The sequence below is a fragment of the Hyaena hyaena genome, unplaced genomic scaffold (assembly GCF_003009895.1).
Source record: "Hyaena hyaena isolate Hyena2069 unplaced genomic scaffold, ASM300989v1 scaffold_21, whole genome shotgun sequence".
NCBI lineage: Eukaryota > Metazoa > Chordata > Mammalia > Carnivora > Hyaenidae > Hyaena > Hyaena hyaena.
This window is the reverse complement of record NW_024080653.1, coordinates 4,482,003-4,502,804: the sequence shown is the minus strand read 5'-3', so window position 1 is coordinate 4,502,804 and position 20,802 is coordinate 4,482,003.

Genomic DNA, 20,802 nt, shown 5'->3' with positions numbered 1-20,802 from the left:
TGCGGACCCCAGACCACTTCTGCCCGCCCCGCGGGCGTGGTGGGAGCCGTCCGTTTAGGACCACAAGCCATCCTCTGCCCTAACTAGAGACGGGCAGAGCCTATTCCCCTAGACGCTTATGCCTACGTCCCTCTGGCCTCCTGACCCTGTTCACCTTCCTCGCCCTCCTCCCCCGACGCACCCAGGGTGCCAGGGATGGAGGCTGACATTCGGCTCCCTCCCCGCCCCCAACGAGCGCGCGTGCCAAGCCCCTTGACTCCCTCACTGTGTTAACACTTGGCACTTTGCTGGCCCCGAGAAAGGTCGATGACAGCCACAAACGTACCCCATGTATTTCTCATGTACTCCCTAATCTGATTGACGCTCCCTCTTGCACTGACTAACCCACACCTATCTCAGGTAAGCCATTTTATAAAATAGGAAGAAACCCAGCACTGCCGAGGCGGTGTCTGCTCTTGTGAGCTAGTGTCCCACGGACCCCCGGGCAGCTGGGGTGGGGGGGCAGCCCACAGGGGCGCCCCGGGCCCTCGGGGGCTTCGATCCCACTTGAATTGTAAGCCTTCCTGCTTTTGATAACACAGTATTATTTCTCTTACTGTAGAAGAAAAAAGTTTATTACCAAACAAGAGTATTTTTATGAAAGAAAAGGACAAACCTATAAATTAACTCAACCTATATCTCCCTCGAAAATACTTTCAGGCTCCGCCAAAACGTAGGACTGAAAGCGCGTATTTTGGAAGAAAGAGATACATTTTGTATGCTTTCTGTTCCTTTTGTAGATTCCCGGTTTATTTTCTAAGACTGCAAAGATCACTTTGTCACCAGCCCTGGGACCTGAGACCAAGGGGGTGTCTTGTGGGCAGTGAAGGGGACAGGAGAGGCTGGCATGAGGTTCAGGGACTCCGGCGAGCTCCGGACAGGGGCCGCCTGTGCTCTACGGCTGCTGGGGGCGGGGGTGGGAGTTGGCTGTTGACGGGGATCCTTTGCCCCGGAGCTGAGTTCCTGGTGGAAGCAGCTAGGGTTGTTTTCTGTTAACGGAAGAGGATAGTATCCTTTGTAATCTCATGGCAACCAGAAAACTTGGCTTGACACAGCTGTGTCTCTTAAAACAGTGTGTAAATGTAGTCAACTGACGTTGGGAAATGTGTCCCTTCCATGCACAGTGGACTCCAGTGCAACTTGTTAAAAGGGAACAAGTCATTGAGGAGGAAAAAAAAAAAAAAAAGCCCAATACTTAGAGTCCCAATTTTGTCTTCTTTGCCAAAAAAAAAAAAAAAAAAAACCCGACAAAGCAAGCCCCCTATGGCCGATGTTGTTACAATGTATATACTGTATAATATGAAAGAGAATCGATGTACCTTAATTTTTCATTATTTGCTAACCAAAGCTGTACATTTTTCATATGATCTGCAGCCTTTTGGGTATCAAATGGGTCAAAACCATGGGACCTGCCACCTCCCATTAGCAATTCTGGAAATGCACTATTTCTACTGGTATTGCTTTTTTGTTTTTTGTTTTTTGTTTTTCATTTTCTTGCTGAAACGACATGAATTGTTGAGTTTATTTTTACACAGTAAAGAGTGAAGAAAGACTGTGGTCTCCTTGGAGTGTCTCTTTTCTCAAGCTCGCAAATGCCGTCTTGTCCTGCCTCAGGGGACCTCCCAGGGACCCCTCTCCCTCAGGGATATGCAAGCCTTGCATTTGCAAGGCACAGCCTGTGGGTGGGAGGGGGTCTGCCCAGTTCACAGGTGCAGAGAGAGGGGAAGCGATGTTCCGACTTGGCGAGGCCCGCACTGGGCTTGGGGCGCAGAGGGACTCCCCATGCCTCCCCTCACCCCTCCTCATGCCTCCCTCACCCCTGCGGTGCTGCTCTGTCCTCGGCGGATGAGCTACCCCACGGCACAGCCGGGCCAGGTTCCAGGCCGCCTGGACTCATTCTTCCCAAACAGCCCTGCTCTCCTCTGCTTCGCCACATCACCACTGAGTGGATCTTGGCCAGACCTCCCCTTTTCTGAGGTTCCCGGGCCCCTTCGCTGCACTCAAGTGGAGAGCATCTTCTGGGTCCCATAACAAGGGGAGTGGGTGATGCAGGGACCCTGGGTGCTGGGAAGAACTTACTTTCCCTCCCCTCGCCAACCAAGCTAGACTCTGGACGGACAGAGAGCTTGAGAGCTGCCCCACGGGACAGTGCCCAAGAGCCAAAACAGTTCGCTTGGCTGATTGGTCTCCCCAAACCCCCAATGCGCACGCGCATGCAGTGGCCTAGCAGGAGTTAGTCCCTCCGGCTTCTTGCTGCCACGGCCGAGTGTGCCTCGCGGGCACATGTCCTGCCCAGTGCGGGGGTGCTGTCTGCTGGGGACTCGGGGCCGGGGCGTGGGGGTGTGAGCGGCCTGCTCTCTAGTGTGGTGCAGAAGGAGGTCAGGCCCCAGAGCAGCCAGTTCTCGCCAGGGGACTGCAGGAGGGGCTGGGGGTCCACAGCCGACCTCACCCGCGGCCCCTGTGGCCAGGCCGCTGCGTCTGGGCCTCCCACTCAAGGAAGTGCAGGGTCACGGCTGCCATAACATTGCTCTCCTGCTTCCCATTTCCGTGAGGAGCTCATTCAAAAACCCGGCTGCTTTAACTATCATTAGAAACAAATTACTTGCCACACTTCTCACACCTGATGCCGGCACATCAGCGAACGACTTCAGGAGGCGTCGCCGCCGAGAGCAGCCGCCCGGGAGGAAGGCCCATGCGAGAGTCGAGCGTGGGGACACAGCCTTAGCGTTCAAAGCCAGAGCGTGTCTTGGAAGTCAGTGATGCCAACAGCCCCTTGGATGCAGGAAGCGGTTCTTAGCTTGCACGCCTCTGGTGACGGGGAGCTCGCTGACCCACGGAGACGGCCACCCACTTTCAGACGGCTCCGCCAGGGGTTCTCCCATATTTATCTTCCTTGTACGTTGTGCTCAGGCCCTTGCAGTGACCTGCAGCTACAGCCCGCCTGTCTCACCGCGAAGACACGTGCGCCCGGAGTCTTCGCCACCCCCACTCCTCAAGCCACACTGTGCAGGGGCTCCCTGTGTGACGTGTGGCCGGGTCTAACAGGGACCTTGAGGGGGGAGAAGTGCTGTATCCAAAGCCTGGAGGATGTCTGGGCTGGGAGAGCCTCGGGGTCAACTAGTTCACCCCTCCACTTTTGGGGGGTGAGGGGATTGAGGCCCGGAGAGACTGCGTTCAAAGCCACGTAGCTCGTGTGTGCTGGGCTGGAATCGGAACTCGGGATTCCTGACTCCCAGCCCGGTGCTCTCCCGGCCCACCTCACGCCCGGGTCCTCACCCCAGCCGGCACGGTTGTGAAGAGGAGGTGTGTGCGCGGGGCCGCCACACAGCAGGCACATGTGGGGGCTGGGCCCTCCCCTCCTCTTTCCGCATCAGCAATACCCCACCGATTCCTCTCAAGAGGACCGGACCTTGCCCCTTCCCCATGGACCCCTCCCTCCCGGGCCCCTAAATACCCAAGAGGAGGTGGGAGATGTGGCCCCGGCTGGGGGTGGTCCTCTCCAGGTCGGGCTGTGGGACGTGGGTGCCGCAGGCCTGGGGGCCCCAAGGGAATATGGTCCGGGTGCAGCACCTTGGAGGACCTGAAGGCCAGTTCCCAGCCCCGGGCAGGTCCCGAGCCCTCCCCCTCCGCGGCCCCCCCGTCCCCACCACCACTTGGGACCCCAGAGGCTCTCCCACGCGGCTCCTGCTCCAGAACTTGTCAAACGCCCTCCCTTGACGCCCCCCTCAAGGGGCAGAGAGAAGCAGAGGCCGACTCCCAGGGGGTCTGGGGCAGGGACTTGATGCACAGGATCTGTTTGAAGTCCTGCATTTCACCTGAAACCGCGTTGCAAATCTGCCTCCTTCTCCACATCAGATCCCTCCCGGTCCCCTGTCCATGTCCTCAGTCTATGAAGCTGGGGCACGTTTCCCTCCACACAGAAAGACAGGTTAGGGCCAGACGGTCTCTGCAGTCCCTTCGAGCCCTCCCTGGGGCCAAAGGACTGGCCTCCCCAGTCCACGGGCACCAGTGCATCCCAACCCCCTGCTCACACAGGACCTCCGCCCCAGCCCCCACTTTCTGTGTCCCACAGCCGCGGCACCTGCCCTCACCAAACCTTTCCACAGTGTCGGCTGTCCCCTCGGGTCCCCGTGGTCCTTCCTCAAACCCTCAGGCCCCACGGCTGCCCCCTCAACCACACATTAGCCCACATCTCTGATCATCTGTAGGGGACCCGGGTCACACTTTCTCCCCAGAAGTTCCTTAGCCGCCGTGTAGATCAGGGTGCACATAACTCTTTGGGGGGGACGGCACACAGGAGGCCTGGAGCCCCTTGCCCTTCGCCGTGGCCCAGTCCCACACCCTGTACGAGCTAGACTCCATCACCGACAGCGTGGACTCCAGCGGTGTCTCTTTCGGGAAGGGCGCAGGGCACCGGAGCAGAGACGGGTGCTAGGCAACGAAAAGCCACGACCAAGCCCTTAGAAACACACTTGTGCATTCACGAAGGACATACTTCCTGAGCACCTACCGTGAGCAGACACCCGGGCCGGGCTCCCAGCGGGCCATCCGCAGGGCCGAGGAGGGGCGCGGCCCTGGGGGGCTCCTGGCCAGCTCCCATGGCGGGGGAGCGCAGGGAAGGGTGGGCTGGTGTGAGTTTGCGGGCTGCGTGCCGGTAAGACATTGCCAAGGACGCCGTCTGTCCCCTGTTTGATTTCTGTGCTTCTCAATTCAGGCCAAGGTGGGGGGCCATCTGCTAAAGTGGGCACAGATAAAACATTTTCGCTGTGCAGAAAATTGGCTTCTGAGGGGAGGCTGTGTGCTTAGCACAGAAGCAGCCTGCAGAGTTGTGCCAGAGGCGCTGGGCAGGGCTTGCTTGCAGGGAGAGAAGCACTGGCGTGGAGTGGGCTGCGGCGGGAACGCCCCTGCACCCCCTCCCCACCCCGGCCAGGCTCTGGTCCGGACTGACCAGTTCTCCAATGCACCAATCCACTTCCTAAAACATAGGGGCCGTTCGGGGCACCTGGGGGGCTCAATGGGTCGAGCATCTGACTCTTGATTTCAGCTCACGTCATAATCGCATGGTTCATGGGTTTGAGCCCCACATTGGGCTCTGTGCTGACAGCCTGGAGCCTGCTTGGGATTCTCTCTCTCCCTCTCTCTCTGCCCCTCCCCTGCTCTCTCTCTCTCAAAAAATAAACTAAAAATATAATAATAAATTAAAAATAAATACCACAGGGGCGCCTGGGTGGCTCAGTCGGTCGAGCATCTGACTGTTGATTTCGGTTCAAGTCGTGATCTCACAGTTTGTGAGTTCGAGCCCCACATTGGACTCTGAGCTGACAATGCAGAACCTGCTTAGGATTCTCTCTCTCCCTCTGCCCCTCCCCCGCTCACTCACACGCTCTCTATCAAAACAAATAAACATTAAAAACTGTTTTTAAAATTGTAGTAAATACATATAACATAAAATTTAATGCCACTGGAGTATGCAGTCCGGTGGTTTTAATTGTATTCACAATGTTGAGTAATCACCACCACCAGCTAATCCTGAAAGTTTTTCATCCCCCCAAAGAGAAACTCTGTCCCCATTTTTTAAATGTCTACTTATTTTTGAGGGGTGGGGAGAAGGAGACACAGAATCCGAAGCAGGCTCCAGGCTCTGAGCCATCAGCACGGAACCCGAGGTGGGGCTTGAACTCATGAACCGCAAGATCATGACCTGAGCTGAAATCGGATGCTTAACCGACTGAGCCACCCAGGCACAAAACTCTGTCCCCATTAAACATTAACCCCCCACTCCCAGCCACGGGGACCCTCCAACCCACTGTCGTCCCCATGAATCTGCCTACGCCAGACCCCTCACATACGTGGGATCAGACAGCAATTGTCCTGTTGTGACCGGCTGGCCTTGCTCAGCACCCTGTCCTCGAGGTCCATCCGTGGGGTAGCAGGTGGCAGGATTTCCTTCCTTCTCCTTTATTTTTCACGGCTGAATAATATTCCACGTGTGGATGGACCACATCGTGCTTCTCTCTTCCCCCGCCGGTGGGCCCTTGGGCTGTTTCCACCGTTTGGCTGCTGTGACGGCTAAGAAGGCGGCACACAGTCTCTGCTTCGGTCCTTGCTCTCTGTCGTTCGAGGAGCACACCCGGGAGCGTCACATGGTGAGTCTATGTTTAGCCGCCTGAGGAACTGCCAAACTCCTTTCTACAGCGGCTGCACCGTTTTACGCTCCGGCCGGCAACATACTAGGGCTCCAGTTTCTCTACCTACGTTTGTTGCTTCTCTTTTTTTTTTTCTTTCTTTCTCTAGTAGCTGTCCTGATAGGCGCCAAGTGGCATCTTGTTGTGATTTCGATTTGCATTTCATAATGATTCGTGATATTCTGATATCACGCAGTGTCGGGGATGTGGGGATTTTCACCTGCTCATTGGCCAGTTGAATGACTTTTCAACGCCCATTCAAACCCTTTGGCCGCTTTTCAATCAGGTGTTTGGGTTTTTTTGTTGTTGACTTGTGGGTGCTCTTTACATGTTCTGGAGATGAATCCCTCACAGACACATGAGTTCTGGATATTTTCTCCTGCCCTGTGGGCTTTTTGCTCTCTCAGCCATGCCCTTTGAGGCACAAAAGTTTGTCACATGGATGAAATCCAATTTATGTATTTTTCCTTTTATTGCCTGTGCTTTATGTCTCATAGCCAAGAAATCATTTGCTTGACAAAATCCTACTCATCCCCGACCCTCCCCCTCCCTGTATAAATGAGTCCCCCGCTGGGACCCAGGTGCCGTGCAGGGTGGTCTACGCGGCTGTGTGCCCCCCACCCAGAACCTGGCAGGCAGAGGCCCAGTCTGTGTCCTTCCTCACAGAAGCCCCTTCTGGCTCGAACATTCCTGGCTCTGGGCTTTGCTCTTCAGAATTTTGGTTCTCTAAGAATCACAGAATGTGAGCACAGATGTAGAAGGAAGAAAAAAACAGAAACGCTCTTTGAAATCAGAGCCGATGCTTTCACGATCTAGGGGAACAGCAGAAGTCCTAGGCCGGCTCCGCTCCAGTAAGGAAAACACCCCCGTGGCTTTTGTCGTTATGAAAGGCACGCCCCGCTCTGTGCCCACCCTCTCCCTGCCTCCAGGGGTCTAGGCAAGAGGGAAGGGGTGAAGGGAAGGGAGTGGGGAGGCTGTGGTTTTCTCAGGCCCCCAGGAGTGGGGGTGAGGGGTGAGAGCCTGCGGAATGGAGGACACAGGTGACGGGGTCGAGAAGGGCAGAGAGCGCCATCTCAGGCCGGGGCGCAGGGCAGGGGTGGGGGCCCAGCTGCCAGGAAATGCCCTGTGTTGTCATCTGTAATGTGTCAGGAGTTGGGGGGTGTCCAGCATGGACCACCTGTGAGCTCACGGCAGGAAATGCAAAGGGAGGTGACCTGGAGAAATGTGGGGTCCCCCAGGGGACACGGGGTTTTCCACCATTTATGGATGGGGCTGTGCGCTGAGTAGTGTCCCTCCAAGTTCATGTCCACCCAGAGCCTGTGAGTATGAACTTCCTTGGAAATAGAGACTTTGTAGACATGATCCAGTCACGTAGAGCGGCTCTAACCCAGTGACCACTGTCCTAACAAGAAGGGGGACATCTGGTCAAGGACACAGATGCGGTGGCGGGGGGGGGGGGCGAGTGAAGACACAGGTGGAGACGAGACGGGACTGGTGTGTCCACAAGCCACAGGTGCCAGGGGACGACGAGCAGGTCCTGACACTGAGGAAGACACGGATCAGAGTCTGTCTCCCAGAGGAACCGATCCCGCTGACATCTGATTTCAGACGTCCGGGTTCCAGAAGCATCCGAGGGAACGTTTACGTGTGTCGAGCCCCTCAGTTTGGGGTACCTTACTTTGACAGCCCAAGGAGAGAACCGAGGGGCTCTCGTCCCCCCGCCCCGGATACTTTGCCTGCCTGCAGCCAGCTCTGGTGTCTAAGGGGCCACGAGCTACCCCTGCCCTCCAGCACTGGGCTGTGGGGTGCGGTGGGGGCGCTGGGCCAGGGCCCCGGGAGGGACTGCGGCCAGAGGGCAGGAGGGCAAGTGGGGGACCGAGGGCAGCGCCCACCGCCGGGGGGGAAGGAAGCCGGGCTGGGTCTCCCGCGCCCTGGACGGCGGGACCAGGCGGAGGGAGTGGCTGCTCTGAAGGACCGAGGGGCAGCTTGCATCCACAGAGGGGACGGGTGTGGCGCGGGCAGCGGGAGGTCAGGTCACCCGGGGTCTCAGGAGGGAAAGCTGGTGTGCCAGCTGCTGGCCCGGCGACGATTTCAGGGTAGACACCGTCACCCAACACCAGCGTGGACCAAGAGAGCATGGATCAAGACCAAGGCCAGGGCTCCCTGCAGTCATGTCCAGGAGCCAGCAGAGCGCACACTGTCCAGACTCAGGAACGACCACGTGCGCCCCTTGCCTCGCTGATTTGAGTGAGTTTACCAGTTTCAGCCTCAGCTTTACTGTTTTCCTGCCTCTGGATAAAATTATTAAGATACCGATGGTAGAATTGCCTGCCTCCTTGACCCTGCCCTCCAGGCTGCCCAGCACCAGGCAGTGGTAAGTCCTCACTACACCCCTCACGGGGAACATGGCCCCTGGCTCCCCACGATGCACGCTCCGCCCCCCACCCCACCCCGGCTTCTTCCACGGCAGGTGGCTTCCTGGGGCTCCGTGGATGGGAGGTAGCTGACACCTCATTCTCCATGGAAAGAACTCAGGGTTTTACTTTGAATGACATGGGAAGCTAGCAGATGGCTTTAAGCAGAGAAGTAGGTAGTGAGTTTTGGAAGAAATGTTCCGGGAGACAAGTCAGGACGCTCCGTCTGGGAGCGCAAGTGATGGCGAGTGCAGCAGGGTTCTCTGTGGCCGCTCGGGTGGGGCAGGGCCCGGAGGGAGCAGGGACGACAACATGCGGGTGGCCTCAGCGTCACAGAGGGGGCCCCAGGGCTCCTGAAATCGGAGTGAGGAGCAGGCAGGGCTGTTTGCACCACGACTATGTGTGGCCAGGAGACAAAGCATCCTGGGGGTGGGGGGCAGATGCCTGCCCCGCTGCCACCTCCGCACCCTCTGGGCAGATAGGCCCTCATGCTCAGACACCCTTTAAGGCAGACTTTGTGGAAAAAGCACCAGCAACCCAGACCTGCGGGCACCAGGACGCTTGTGGTCATGCCCTGCACTGCATAGGCGTCCGACGGGTGGCGGCCTGAAAGTCTGTCCAGATGAATGGCGAGGTCCCTCCCATTACCCTGGGGAACAGGGTCGCGGGACTCTGAGTGCTCAGAGGGCTGAGGGACCAGGCTTGCGGATCACCCACCAACCCCGCCCCGGGCTCAGAAGGGACCCCCCTTCCCCTCTCCTGCCCAAGTACATAGACACGCTGCTTCCAGCTCGTGCCCAGGATGGTGGGCTAGCTAGGGGCCACTTTCAGGGTGCCAGACTAAATGTGCCCTCGTCCTGTTAGGGTGAGACCATGTGGTGTGTGTGTGCGGGGGGGGGGGTGGCATCCTCCTTTGGTTATCGGTCTTATAATGTGGTCCCTACAGAGGGCAGAGGTAAAGGGTTGGCAGTGGGCCCCTGGCTGCCTCCCGTCTGACCCACTTTCCTGTCTCTCCCAGGACCCTCCCACGCCTGGAGGGAACCCACTGGTCAGATTTCCCTCCCTCGTGGGACTGGCGGGCTCCTCAAGCCTCATCTTGACCCTGTCCCCCACCCCTGCACCCCTGGCCCAAAGGAGAAGGTCGAGAGAAGTTGGGGCCATAGAAGGGAGGATGCAGGACGGAGGGCTCACTGCACCCCCAGGAACTTATCCATAGGAAGAAGGTGGAGCCTCTGGTAAAGAGTGTCAGCCACATCAGCGCCCATTTGTCCTGAGTCCTGGGGCTGCCACTGCATGCGTGCCGGGGAAGGGAGAGTCCAGCGGCATCAGGGGCCTCCATTCCCATTCCTACACGGGGTCTACGGGGCCCTGGGGCACACCCACAGAGTTTACTGGAAAATGGTGTCTATGCAATGTAAACGCACCGAGGGGAAACAAGACTGGACGAAAACATCCTCAGGTGTTAACAGTGGTCCTATCTTGTGGTGGGATCAAGGGTTTTCATACTTCCATGTGTTTTCCAAAATTCTTTACACCGAACACGTGTTAGTTATGTAATTTAAATTTTATTTATTTATTTTTAAACCAAATTCCTAGCCAACTGTGCTCTTCCCCAGTGCAGTAACTTTCCTTTGAGGCGGATTTCTGGGTGAACTCAAGGAACAACGAGTCCCTCTCCAGCTCACATTACTGCACATTCATGCTTTCCTTTCCCGGGTGGGGCTCCGGGGAGGTCCGCGCTGGGGCGGAGGCCGGGGCCCCGCCTCCCCCCGGCGCGGACTGCCCCCCGGGCCGGCCGCCGCCCACCGACCCTGGGTCCGCGGCCAGGGCCCCCTTCCTCCCCGTCCCCTGCTGCAGCCCTGAGCTCGCGGGGGAGGGGCGGAGGGCACGCTGCGGGGGCCTCGGGCCGGGGCGGGAAGGGCGGGGGTCGGCCCGGCGCGGGGGACCCGGGGTCAGCGGGGCGGGGGACGGCCCGGGAGGGGCGGGGTAGCCCCCTGGGCAGGGCGGGCGCGGCCGCTCTGCTTACAGGGAGGGGGCTGGGCGGGGTAGGACGGCGCTCTACAAAAGTTAACGGGGTCCACGGCTTTCTGCGGCCTCCCGCCTCCACCCGCCTCCGGGCCTCCGGAGGTCACCAAGGTGCAACGCGCGGATCCGGGGGACGCCGAGGCCTCGAGGCCGGGCTCTGGGGGATCAGCACCCGGCCGGGACCTGGACGCACCCGGGTTGCCGCGGCAACGCGCTCAGACGCGCAGTGATTGGCGAAGAGCGGGGGGGCGGGGCCCAGGAGAGCTCGCGAGAGCTCGGTTTTCCGGCTTCCGGTCGGCGGGGCGGAGCTTCCGGCGGGGGCGCGGTCTTGGCCGCCACCCGCCACCTCCAGGCGGGCCTCCGATGCTGTCCGCTGTTGCCTCAGTGTCCGCGGGCCTGAGTCCTCCTCCCACGTGCAGAGCCGCACCCCTGCCCCGGGCCGCCGCCTTGCCCAGCCTCCCGCTCTGGCCCCCGGGCCTGGTCTCCCTCCTTCAGCCTCAGCCCGCGTGTGAACACCGCAGCCGGTGACCTTGCCATGCCCCCTGCCCGCGGCTCCCCTGCCCTCGGAAGCCACGCCGTCCCTGTCCCCGGCACGCCAGACCAGCGGGCTCAGCCTTCCTTGCTCCTTCCTGCCCCAGGGCCTTTGCACTTGCGCGTCCCTCGGGACACTCGCGCACTGATTCCTGCACGGATGCCAGCGGGGCTCTCACCTCCGGGTTGAGGTGACCGCCTGTTTGAAACCACACGCCCCTCGCTGGGCCCCCTGCCCTGAGAAGCATAGGCCTTATCACCACCCACCACGTGTTTGCTGCCCGGAAGCTCCATGCAGGTGGAGAGTTTGCCTCGTTCAGGCCGCGGCAGGTGCTCAGTGAATATTGCAGACTGAGCAGGTGAATGAGGGATCTTTCCTCCTCTTCCTCCCCACCCCGGGGTGATTCTCTGGCAGGGGAGCCGGCGGGAGCGAGTGGCTGCCCACGTACCAAGTGCCTCACTTGCAGTATCTCGCTCCGAAAAAGCTCTCTCGTGTGGGAGGCCCCAGGCGCTCAGGGAATCCTACCCTTCAAACACTGTCGCCCTCTGCTCAGGATCCTCTGGGCTCCAGAGGTGCTGAATTGGACGAGGGCCCGGTGCCGCCCTCAGGGCTCTGGGTCTGGTGGGAGGGACAGACGAGCTCACTGCCACAGCCCGAGGGGGCCAGCGAATCAGCTCCCAGAGTGGGGTCCCCAGAGGCCACCTCTGCTGTGAAATGTGCCCCACGAACGGCCGTCATCGATTGCTTAGTGTGTGCTCGCGTCTTGCACGATTGTCCTTCCTTCGTAAAGGAGGAAACAGGCTCAGGAGACCAGGCCACCAGTGCGTGGGGAGCCGGGTCCTCGGTCCAGCTCTTCGTGCCCGAGGAGCCCGTGCCCGCCCCAGGGCTCGATGCCGCCTCCCGGGCGGGAAGCCAGCCAGGCGTCCAGGGCTGACCGGAATCGCACGCAAGTGGCCGGGCAACTGGCGTCCCTCTGGGCTCGGGCCCTGGAGGAGGCGCTCTTTGCAGGCTGCGTGGCCTGGGGACGAGCCAGGGCAGCCATCTGCTGCCAGCCTTGGGGGGAGCGGGGCACAGGCCACCCTGGCAGCAGATGCTCCCGGGCCAGTTTGGGCCTCAAAGGCATTTCCCTTTAGGAGAGGAGCCACCTGGCTGCTCTCCTCCCTCCTCCCTCCTCCCTCCTCCCGCCCTGCCTCCTCTCAGCTCGTCAAGGGCTTCAGGGCTGCGTCAGCAAGGGCCGTGCCGCACTGTCCTTCTGGCACGGGGCACCGTGGCCTGGAATGGACATCTGGTCCGCCCTGACCCCCACAGCCAGGGCATCTGTGGCCCCACGGAACTCGGCGGCAAGGACAGCCGCACCCAGGGAAAGGCCATGCTCCCCTGCGTGCCCGCCGAGCGCCAGAACATCCCTGGCAAAAGCCTGCCTGGTGCTGCCCTTGCCACAGGGGCTTCCTGAGGCGACCCTGCCATGCCAGGGCTCCCCCTGCCAGGCGGTGTCTGCTCAGGCTGAGGAACGGGGGGAGGGTGGGGGAAGGGGCATCGGCCAAAGCTGGTGGTGCTGGGCCAGTGGGGTCTTGGGCCTGAGGATGGCAGGGGGCGGCGGGGAGCCCCTGCCCCGGCCCACCACGTGCCCTCCTGGCGGGCAAGGGCATCTGGCGTGCTCTGTAGAAGCTGGATCTAAGGACTTGGGCAGAGGGAGAAGGCTGAGACACCGCTTCATTTCCCAGGTGGGGAAACTGAGGCCCTGCGAGGGGCGTGGAGTATGTTGCCCTGTGGGCTTGATCCTGTTTGCGTGGATCCTGGCCTCGGCATCTGAGGAGGAACTGGGGGTGCGGAAGTGAGGTGCCCCGCTTGCGGTCTGCCCAAGCCGGCTCTGGCCCTGGCTGGCGCAGGTCCGGGCCGGAGACCAGCCTCCCTCTGCCGCAGATGGAAACTAAGCCTGAAGAAGCAGGGCTGAGGAAAGGGGGTGCCCGGGGTCAGAAACGACCCCTGCCCGAGGCAAGAAGTCCTGAGGCCCCGGCCAGGGTGAGGAGGGACCGCAGCCGCCGGTGTCCCTGCTCTGCAGGGTCCAGACCACGTCCTGAGGTCGCCCTGCTCTCGTCTGCAGCCTCCACCCTGCAGGCCCTTCGCGCCCTGCGTGTCGACCCCTGGGAAGCTGTGCAGGAGACGCGGCCTGGACACCGAGCGAGACGTAGAGCCCCCTGTGGCGTCCTGGTCCCTTCGAGGGCCGGGCGAGGGCGAGCCGGGGGGCAGGTGGAGCACCCGGGCGGGGCAACTGTGGCCACAGGGCAGACAGCCGAGGGCAGAAGAGGGGTGCAGACGTTCCCAGGTCCCCTCCCACGGGGCTCTGGGGGGCGTCCTGGAGGACGGGTGTGGCCCCCGACCAGTGAGCTGCCCGGGCAGCGAGGGCCTGTCTCGGGGGCCGGATCTGGTGCGGCCCGGACGCCAGGCTGAGACGTCGGAACTTGGGAGCCACAGGGAAAGTGTCCGTGGGCTCGGAGCCCAAGGCTGATGGGAGCACAGCCCAGCTTGCGGAAGCAGCTTTTCAGCAAGTGCCTCCGAGCTTTCTTGGAAACAGGCTGAGTATAAATTATAAATAAACAAACGAAAGCCGCAGCAGGGCCGTGGGCCGGCGGGCCGAGGGGAGAGGCTGGAGCCAGGGGCCCCCCTAGGGGCCGACACCCCCCAGCGGGAACCCCCGGCCCTCCCCCGCCCGGCCGCCCTGTCCTGGGGGGGGGGCTCCTGCGGGGGGCATGGCCTGGGGTCTCCGGCTCCTGGGAGCCGACTTTGGCCAGGCTCCCGGGGAGGCCCCGTGCAGACCCCAAGATGGGAGCGGGGAGCCCACCGCTCGCACCACGCGGAGAGGGGAGGCCTGAGTCTCTCGGACAAAAACAGGCCCCGGTGGACACTCATCTGTGTGGGAGGTGTCTTACCAAATGTTTGAAAGGGAAAAAAAAAATCCCATTTTCTTAGCTTTTTTTTTTTTCCTTTCTATTTTTTGATTATTTTTCTAGATGACTTCATTTCTAAGAAGGGTGTAGGGGGGAGGAGGAGGACAGAGGGAGGGAGGACACGGGCCGGGAGCCGGGGGGAGCCGAGGACCCCCACCTCGGGGAGACAGGCGTCTGTCCTTGCTGTGGGTGCTCCCCTGCTGACCCCTGGGGGGCCCTGAGGCAGCCGTCAGCGCATCCAGCTGGGGTTGGCGGGGGTCCTCTGGCTCGTGGCCTCTGCCCCTGGACAGAGCCGAGGAGGGGGTCCCCCTCCCCCCGTGAGGCCCCCTCGCCCCACACACCACTTGGGACCGATGGAGCCACTCCGCTGGCCTAGCCAGAAAGGAGGCGTTATCTCAGGGTATAGGAGGCTCAGTGGGGTTGCTCGGTGGCCACACACCCAGGAGCAACACACCATCCCGGGGCCCACGCCTGTGTGACAGCCCGGCTGCCCCGAAGCCACCCTGCAGGGAAGTGACTGGGCTGCTCCCTGCTGTGTCTGCTGGGGCGCGTGGTCGTGGGAGTCTCTCTGGCTGCAAGGGAGCCAGCACGGGCCCCACTCCCGCCTCAACAGGACGGGCCTGTGTGGGGCGGGGAACCCATGGTGAGGTGGCAGGCGCCCCGCAGCCCCATTAGCTCACAGAAGGCATTTCCAGCCCCAAATGCCAGCAGCCGCTGGGCTCTGGGGGAGGACCTGCTCCAGGCCTTTCTGTCGAGCGCTCCGCCTGCGTCTGCCTCCCACTGCACGTGGCCGTTTCTGAGTTGGAGCCTCCGCCTCCCTCTGCCTTCCTCTTCTGACTCCTGACATTGGGTTTAGGGCCCGCCCAACCCAGGATGAATGAGCTCATCTCAAGATCCTCAACTCAGTTACACCTGCAAAGGGTGTTACTCCAAGTGAGGCCACATTCCGAGGTGCCGGGTGGACACAGCTTTTGGGGGCCACCCTTCGATCTGCTCCAAGAGGTGTGAGACATGGGCACAGAGCAGGGAGTGGGAGGGAGGGGAGAAAGTACAGGCGGGAGTGGCGTTTGGGTGGGAGGAGCGTTTGGGGAGGAGAAGCCGGCTGTCCCCAGCCCAGCGTCCAGGGGAGTGGCGACATCCGACCTTCACGAGGTATTTAAACCCCAAGGCCGCCTGTGTCTGCCCAGGTGGGTTTTCCACCGAGGCCGGGGTGTAGCTCTGGGTGCCACGGGCACCCCATTCCCTCAAGAGCCTCCAGCCCCCCCGCGCTTGGGAACCCCAGGGGCTGAGGCCAGCCTCTCAGGGTTCCCGGGCCCCACCCCAGACGCCCCTGCTGCCCAGAGCTCCTCCCTGCAGTCCGAGCCATTTCTCCTGAGGGGACGCATCCTGTCCGTGGCAGCAAATGCTCTCAGAGGGGGACCCCTCAAGGGGCGCGGTCTGAACCGGAACGTAAGCGCGTCTGTGTACACGTGCCCCTGTGTGGGCTCGTCAGATCCTCCGGGAAACTAATCCTGCTCCACAGATAAGGACACGGCCCCACGAGGCCGACTGACCTGCCCGGGTCCCCTCAGACCGACCGGAGGCGAAGCCCCAACGCCGCACTCCAGCCTGTAACACTCTCCCCACCAGCTGCTCCTCACGGGCTCAATCCACATCAGGGCTTGAATCCTCCTCAGAACAGGAAACTGACTCCCTAACAGAATGGCTCACTCTACTGACAATCCCAAGTCAGGGAGACTTCCTTCCTTCATTGAGGGGAAAGCCCATCCTTGTCCAAGTAAGTTGGCCCAGAACAAATGTCTCCATTTCTTCCCTTTCTGGAAAAGTTGGGTTCTGCTCCTGCCCCGCCCTTCACCCTCCCCGGGAGGGTTCCTGACCTCCTGATGCTCCATCTACAACATCAAGGACACAAGGGCCTTGGGTCGTGGACAGCTGTGGAGGGTGACTTTGGACAGGTGTCCCCCAGCACCGTGCCCGGCTCCGGGGGACATGCCTGCTCTGGGGGTGAATCTCTCTGCCCAGAGCCCAGGGCCGAGGCCCGGTCATTTGGGCACCTTGGCCGCCTCGAGCCAGACCGCCACGGGCACAGCCGGGCAGAGGCCATCTCCCCGCCACAGCATAGCAGCGACGCCATACTTTGGAAAAGAAAAAGAAAAAGAAAAAAAAAAAAAGGCAACCACCGGCAAGCGGAGAGGCTGAGTAACAGCTGAGCTGAGTCACGCCGGGCGGGCGGAGGCGGCTGCAGGGGCGGGTGGGGGCCGCCCAGGGATGGGAGGGAGGCGAGAGGGGCCTGGGGCCCACCTGGCACCCTCCCCTGGGCTTCTGGAGCCGGGCGGCCCTCCAGCGGGGTTGTGGGGCCTGGCGCCCCGGCGCGGTGGGGGTCGTGCTGCGCCCCAGCCTCTGTCTGCCTCAGCCTCTAACCGGCCCCGGGCCTCCGCGGCCACTTTGTGCTTCCTGGCTCCAGCCTCCCCCTCTGCCCAGTGGGGTGATGCTGCCGCCCCTGCTACCAGCCCGTTAGACGGGCGGCCACAGTGCTAGGTGCTCGCGACAGGGACAGAGCCGGGCTCCCAGCGTCCACTCACTGTCCTTATGAATGAGAAACCCTTGAGCTTTCCCGAGCAGGATCCTGGCCCTTGCTCAGCGCCCCGCCCCAGGCCCTCCCTGTGCTGATAAATGCACGCCCAAGGCTGTCCATGGCCCTGGGCTATTTCCCACACCTCCCCCATCCACAGCCCCAGTGGCCCCGAGGGTCGAGGGTCGAGGCTCCAGTGAGCCTGGGGCAGTCAGGCCGGGGCCAGTCTGGCTCCCTTGATCTGATGGGACCCTTGGTGCATGACTCTGACTGCAGCCAGGCGGGGCTGACATCAGTTCCAGCTCCGAGGAGTGACCTCACCTGACGCGTGCGGTGCTACCCTAACCCCTCTGGGGACCACGCCCACAGGCCTGGCTGGCTCTGGCAGATCTTGCGGGCGTCCCCACCGCCTCACGCCCTGGCGGGAGGGCCCCGCAGATGGCAGGCATCTGTTTGCCGAGGACACCGCTCTCCTGCTGGAGCTCACGGCTTAGGAGCTGGGAGGCGCCCTGAAGAGGGTCGCCAAGGCCCTGAGAGGGAAGGGACTTGCCTAAGGCCACCCTGCCCTGACCAGTGCCCCCGGGGGCCCTCGCCGTGTGCCTCCCCTCATGCCCAGAGCCCCGGCCATCCCAGCCCCCTCTCCCTCCCAAGCGCTCCCCGCTCCACCGGCTCAGCCGCCGGCCTGCCTCTCCCGCCCCCGCACTCCGGCGGGAAGGGGTTCCTATGGCACCCCTTCCCCCGCACACACTTAGCTCACTGGCGGCCCATCTGCCCCGAGACAGTGAGCGGCAGATGCCGCCGTGCACAGCGGTGCTTGAAGTGCGGCGGCCCAGCGCCAGCCAGGCCCGGGGCTCACACGAGGCTGGGCTGAGGCGGGGGACCCACCCGGATGGCCCATGGGCCGGCGGGCAGGGCGGGGGCGGGAATGGGGGCTGCAAGGGCAGCCCCACCCAGGGCTCCAGCGGCCCGCACACTGGGAGGCAGGAATCTGCAGCTCTCTGACTCCCTGGGAAAGCCCAAGCTGTGGGGGGGCTGCTCCCAAGCCCCTGGCCGTTCCCCTCCCCGAGAAGGAGGCTGCTGGATGCCCCGGGCAGACCCCATGTAAGGGCCGGGCCGTCTGCTGGGGCTTGTGGGACAGGCTCTTCTCTCGCAGCTGCCTTCAGACCCTGGCTTCCCGCAGCCCAGGCCCAATTCCCGTGTCCCTCAGCCCCCTCTATCTGCACTGACCTCCCTTACTACCAGCGGGGACAGGTGGCCGAGCAGGGTCAGAGACCCCGGGGCTGCGCCTCCTGGGAAGCAGTGGCCGTAGTTCCTGGACCCACCAGCCACTCCGAGGATGCATGTGGCCGTTGGCACAGAGCCTCGTTTCCATGGCAGCAGCTCCTGCCCTGGGCCTGGGAGGAGGGGCCAGCTGAAGACCCCAGAGCTCAGCCTTTGCTCCCCACCCCCAAGTCCCAGGAGCAGAGCTTTGTACCCTGTGGACTCCAGCCCAGCCCTGGGGTGCCAGCCCCACCAATGTGGGGCGGCGCGCGCACTCTCCCAGCCCCAGCAGGGACAGAAGAAGAAACTGGCTGAGCCTGGAATTCTGGAGACTCCGGACTGACATGAGGTGGAATTTTCTGATTCGGGAAAGAATTAGAACATTTCAGAGATCCGTACACAGGGCTGTCTTGCTCACAGCCTCCAGCGCACGTCTGTCCGTGTGAGGGGTGAGGGGAGAGAGGTGCTGTGAGCCGCCCTGCCCGGGGCAGAGGGACGGACAACTTGACCTCTGAGGACCCCATCAGCCAAGACCCCAGAAGCCATAAAAACCCGAACTCACTGCTGCCCCCCCCCCGCGCTTACCCTGCTTTCCTCCCCTCCTCCCTGCGCCCCCGCAGTGTGGGGTGAGCGTGCAGACACACACACGCACACGCACACGCCCCCGGGCCGCCTCTGCTCCCCTCACATCTTGCATTTGTTTTGCTTCAGCAGGGCTCGAATGGGGACACGCTGCACTCACAATTGGCAGCTTCCTCCGATCCCCCCCACGGAGGTGCCATATGTCAGTGTCATGAATAAGCACGAGGCTCCCTGGCTGGGAGGGCTGGGAAGTGGCAACTGCCAATCACTGCTGAGTAGATGGGGGGGGCGATCGCTGGGTGGGGGTCAGCTCCACCGGAGGGGCAGGCCAGGTGGGGGGCCGCATGGGTGGAGGCCCGGGGACAGGGTTGGATGAGAGCACGGTCACTGGTCCTAACCAGGAGGGACACATCCCCGGGTGGCCACGGTGCATCCCTGAAAACAGCAAAACCCAGAAGGCACGGAGACCGTGGCGGCCAGAGTCCCCAGACCCTGCCCCTGCCCCTGCCTGTCTGCCTGGGTGCCCACTGGCCAGCCCACACCACCCGCTCCGGGATGGTGCATTCCTCGTACTCCTCATCCCTGTGTCTCTTCTGGGATTGGGCTCCATTGGAGTCCCCCCACCCCCCCACCCGGCCTCACCTGTGAATAATCTGCAGGGCAGAGAAGGGGAGCCAAACTTAGCCAGCACCCACCAGCACCCACCTGTGGGCCAAGTACAAAGTGAGTCACATCTGCCTGGGGCACTGTTTACTCTCACAGCACTCCTGGGAACCAGGGACCGTTAGCCCCATTTATAGGCGAGAAAACTGAGGCCAGAAAGGTTTTAAGAAACGGTCTCCAAGTCCTACAGCCTGGAATGGCAGACGGTCTGCCGGTTCATTGCCAAAGGCTCTGTGTCTGTGCTGAACCTGGGCGCCCTCTGCCTGATTGCCCCCCCTCCCCCGCCCCACCCCCTGCCCCAGAGGCCTTCCCCTGGCCACTCCCCCTGCACCTCCCTGCCCCAACCCCTGTAAAGTTAACCCGCCTCTCCTCCCTGTCCTGTGGATGCTTATATGCATCTTGGATGCTATAGAGACCACACAGATCACGGACCCCTGAACACACACTGGTCCCTTGAAGCTCTGCCTCACCCCCAACCAGCGGTGACCTGACCCAGCAGGCGGTTGTAAAATGAATGAATGATGGACAGAGACAGGCTGCAAGGCCAGGGCTGGGCACCCAGGGCCCCTGGCGTGGCTGCAGAGGTGTGTGTCCTGGGAACAGCAGGCCCCTTCCTTCATTCTGAGCCCTGCTGGAGGCGGAGGCAGGTGACTGCTCGGGACCAGATTAACCGCTCCAGGTTAATTGGCTCTCCCCCGCTCCCAGCATGAGATCCTGCCTGACATTTCCCTAGATAGTTAATTGATACCCAAGTAATTTGTCATGGAGACCTCGTTATATGCCAACTAGGTCCCCTAAGCCGTCAGCGTCTGTGCCCCAGAAACAAGATTGGCAAGTTAATAATGGAGCCTTAATCATGCTGTTTCCTGCTGGCATTGGAAGAGAATTACCCAGAGACAAGATGGGGTGTCACTGGGCAGAGACAATGCTTTCTAGGGCCTTGGGGACAGAGTGTCCTCAGACATCCCAGAGCCACTGCACCTTCCTGAGAAGGTCCCTTCCCGTCTCCCCAGCCAGGCGTACCTTCCTCTGGTGACGGCGTTTGGACCATTGAGGAGCCCCCTTCCAAAGGTGCACGGGGGCTGATTCCACTCCCTGGCTCCAGGCTGGGCACACAGCCCCCCACCTCCACCCTAGCCAGTGATCAAGGCAAGCAGGGATCATGGTCAGGCCATGCCAGCCAGAACCCAGGGGCATGGCCCTGGCGCTTTCGCGGGAGCCTTTGGGGCAGCAGGGTGCACTTTGCCTGGGAACATTACAGGGGAGAAGGTAAGCCTGAGGCTGCTGCCAGCCATCCAGCCCCAGGGAGAGAGGCCCCCCTGGGAACCACTTCAACACAGAGGGAGAGAGCAGGTGTGTGGTGCAGCCAGCTCTGCCCCTGGAGTGAACTCCCAAGTCCGTTTTTGCCCAAGATGGTTTACGTTGGCTTCTATCACATGTAACCTGGAGCGTTCTCTCAGCTCAGACCCCTCCAGACTCTTACCCCTGCATTCAAGCCCATCTGCAGACCCTGTGTGGGGTCTGATCACAAGAGCCCGGAGGAGCACCTGGGCAGGAAGACAGCCTGGTGCAGAAAGGGGAC